Source organism: Nannospalax galili, unplaced genomic scaffold (assembly GCF_000622305.1).
Source record: "Nannospalax galili isolate Female #2095 unplaced genomic scaffold, S.galili_v1.0 scaffold772, whole genome shotgun sequence".
Taxonomy (NCBI): Eukaryota; Metazoa; Chordata; class Mammalia; order Rodentia; family Spalacidae; genus Nannospalax; species Nannospalax galili.
This window is the reverse complement of record NW_008332097.1, coordinates 1,389,825-1,393,898: the sequence shown is the minus strand read 5'-3', so window position 1 is coordinate 1,393,898 and position 4,074 is coordinate 1,389,825.

The window sequence follows — 4,074 nt, the reverse complement described above, 5'->3', positions numbered from 1 at the left end:
GCAGGCTTAGAAATTGCTGTGTTGCACAAGTACTTAGAGTTAGAATTCTGCTTCCATTTGAGCCTAATTGCCTGTTGTTAGAAGGTGAATCCGAACACTTCTGTTGTCTTCATCCTGCTATAAGTAATAGAAATGCTGTGATGTTGAGGACTAATGAGAAGCTGGAAAAGTGCATTAGAAGTGAGACTTGGGGATTACATTAGATAGTTTAGCTATTTGCTTGCTTGTGTTTTTTTTTTTTTTTTGTTTAGTGAAATTGATAGCCTAGTGGATGAGTTATTAAGAACCTTAAAAATGGGGGCTGGAGAGATGGCTCAGCAGTTAAGAGCACTGACTGCTCTTGCAGAGGACCCGGGTTTGATTCCCAACCCACATGGTGGCTACGAACTGTCTCTAACTCCAGTTCCAGGGGAATCCAAAGCCCTCTTCTGACCTCCACGGCATTGTGCGACACGGGTGCACTCACATACATGCAGGCAATACACTTGTACACATAAAATAAAAATAATAAAATATTTAAAAAAAGAACCTTAAAATGATTCACATCCAAAGTCATGGGTCAACAGAAGATACCAGAAATACATTTCTCTTCTAGGTGTCTAGAATTGGTAGATATTTTCCATGTCAGTTGGACAGCAAATTCTAAGTAATGCACTGTATAAGCTAGTTATACAAATCCTTGTCCGCTTTGAGAATGTAATCTAAAAGGCATAGAAATCAGTTACATATAAAGGCAATTCTGATAGATGAAAAATAATGAATTAGAGTTACCCATATAAGCAGAAAAATGTTTGGTAACCCAGGAAATAGGTTATTAGGGGGCTGTGGGTGTAGCTCAGAGATAAAGCATATGCTTTTCTAGTGTGTATGAGTGAGGCCCTGGATTTGATCTTCAGCACTACACAAAAGTTTAGGGGGAAAATTTTAAATATTATTTTAATTTTATGTCTGTGTGTATTGCTTGCATGTATGGAAGTGCACCCATGTTGTGCAATACCCGTGGAAGTCAGAAAGGGCATTGGATCCCCTGGAACTGGTGTTTAGACAGTTAGCTGCCATGTGGGTGCTGGGATTTGAACCTGGGTCTTCTGCAAGAACATTCAGTGTTCTTAACTGCTGAGCCATCTCTCCAGCACCAAAAAAAAATTTTTGAGAACATTTTATGGTATTTTATTTCTGGGACATACACACTGTCAGTTCATGATGCAAGGGAAAATCTTTAGAGCTGTTTATACCATAATTCTGAGCTACTAGGAAGGTGAGAGCATCTCAATTTGGTTAAAATGGAGAGACTCCTCAAAGAAGTGATGTACTGAGATTCTCGAGAAGAGTGGGTGATGTGTCACTAAGGATAGTATTAAAAGTTTATCTTGGGGCTGGGGAGATAGCTCAGTGGTTAAGAGTACTTGCTGTGCAAGTCTGAGGACCTGAGTTCACATTTCCAGAACCCATGTAAAAGCTGGACATGGTCCCACATTTGCAGGTAACCCCAGCACCATGAGGAATGGAGCTAAGGAGGATTCCTAAGAATTTGCTTCCAGCATACTCCAGGTTCAGTGAGACACAGACCTGACTCAAGGGAATAAGGTGGAGCATGACAGCAGGGCAGCTGACATCATCCTCTGACCTTTGTGTGCACACACACACCACTCATACCTCACACACAAAAGTTTATTTTAGGACAAATTTTGAACACAAATGAAAACATCTAAGATGAGTATAGTGACCTACTAAATTCTTACTACACAGAACCCATGACCCTCAACCAAGGCCTGTTTTCATCCCCATTTACTTTCCCCTCTCCTGCTTTAGATAATTTCACATTATTTTATATTGGTTCTCAATAAAAATTTCTATCACGTATCTCTAAAAGAGACAACATTTTAAGGTCAGTATAAACATTTATAATTAACATAAGTGTAGAAATTAGGCTGAGTAGAAATAAGGTTTTGAGACTATATAACATTATGAAGGAAGGGAAAATGCTGTTTTAGTAAAGGAACAGCTTTCCCTCTACTGCCCTCAGCAAGATACAGATATGAGCAGCTCAGCCCTCTTACAGGAGATGATTAGAAAGGGGGTTTTGCTTTACTACCTTAATTCTCACCCCTCCTCTCTCTCTCTCTTTCCAAGACTGAATTTCATCTAGCTCGGGCTTTCCTTGAACTCTTGATTCTGCCTCCACCTCCCAAGTAGTGGGATTAGAGAAGTACTTATTCTCTCCCCCATAAAGGAAGTAGTGCACTTAACTGTTTTTCCTTGAAAATATAAGAGGGTTAAAATAGCGTGTGTGTGTGTGTGTGTGTGTGTGTGTGTGTGTGTGTGTTCAAGTATGTGCCATGGTGTGAGTGTGGGGGTCAGAGGACAACTTGTGGGAATTCTCTCCTTTTATCATGTGGGTCCCAGATATCGAACTCAGTATATATCAGGCTTGGCAGCAAGCACTTTTACCCACTGAGCCTTATTGCTGACCCACTTGTGGGATTTTGATTGCCAGTTTTTCCAAAAGCAATAGAATAGGGGCAAGTCAGTTCTGTACATGATTACATGATGGGAGTGCAGATAGCCAAACAAGGGGTAACTTGGCGGCGCTTGGCTGCTAAATAAAGGATTTAATATTAAAATCACTGTTTTGCCAGATTTGGTAATACATGCTTATAATCCTAGCACTTGTGAGGCAGAGGCAGGAAGATCAAGAGACTTACTGCAAGTTTGAGGAAGGTCAACCTGAGCTACTTAGTGAGTTCCAAGCCAGTCTGGTCTATAGAGTGAGAGCTTGTCTCAAAAACAAAAAGAACAACACAAATTTGGATTATCATAAACTAGCAAGTATGGGTTTAAATCAAGGCACAAAATCACAGAACCTTTTGTGGATTATTTTTATTACTGTTGAATGTTGATCAATAAAAGTTTTCAACTAGATATTTACTGTTATCCAAAGAGAATAATCCTGAGGATAATGTGACAAATTAATTTGGGGACCTAACAAAAATAGGTGAATTGTCCAGTGACCTGGCTAATAAAAGTAAGTGGAAAGGGAGGTGTGGAGAGATGGCTTGAGTTAGACTCACTGTGTAAGCAGGCAGACCTGAGTTTGGAATCTAACATCCACTTAAAAAGCTAGGTATAATCACTGGTGCCTTTTACCCCAGTGCCCAGAAGCTGGAGACAGGAGGATCTCTGAGCTTGCTGGAAAAATGATCAGTCCCATGCTCAGTGAGAAACCATTAGAGGAGGACACCTGACATCTTCCTCTGGCCTCCACATAAGTGCATGGGCACACACACCTGTACTCCTACATATACATACATATATATGACATGCACACAAAAATGGAAAGACTGAGCTGGGGGCTCATGGGGACTTTCAAATTTTAGGACTGACTGGAAAATACAACTCAGTGATACTGTGTTTTCTTAGCGTGAGCAAGGCCCTGGGTTTGATTCTGCAGTGCCCCCCAGTCCTCACCACCAAACTTCAAAACACTCATATGCTGGACCTAGTTTAGCAACCCAGTGTTAAAACATTATCAAAGAATTACAAATAACAGCACAAATAAAGCAGGACATGGTGACTTGTGCCTGTAATCCCAGGATTCGAGGGGCAAAGGCAGGAATCAGGAGTTGAAGGCCAGCCTGAGCTACACAGTGAGTTTGAGGCCAACCCGGACTATGTGAAGCCCTGTTTTTAAAAAAGGGGGGAGAATTAAAATTCTGATTCCAGTGTTTGAATATTCTCATGTCCTGATTTGTAAAATGTGACTAGTAGGAAAAATTAAAGATTGTTTGGTGTGTGGGAAAATATTTGCAGATTGTAAAGATTTGTGCAAACAGTTATATTTAAACTGTGCTTCTGATTTACCTTTAGAGAGTCTGGGACTCCTGGAATTTGTAAAGAACTGCCCTCAAAGTGATACTTCATCAGTCAGTATTGGTTTAATGTTGTGACACCATGTTTTAGGTCAACACTTTTTTACAAAAATGAAACTCAGGCCTGAGACTATAACTCAGCAGAACTCAGGTTAAACATTTTTAAGATCCCCAGTGCCAAAAAGAAAAGAAAAGAAACTCAACT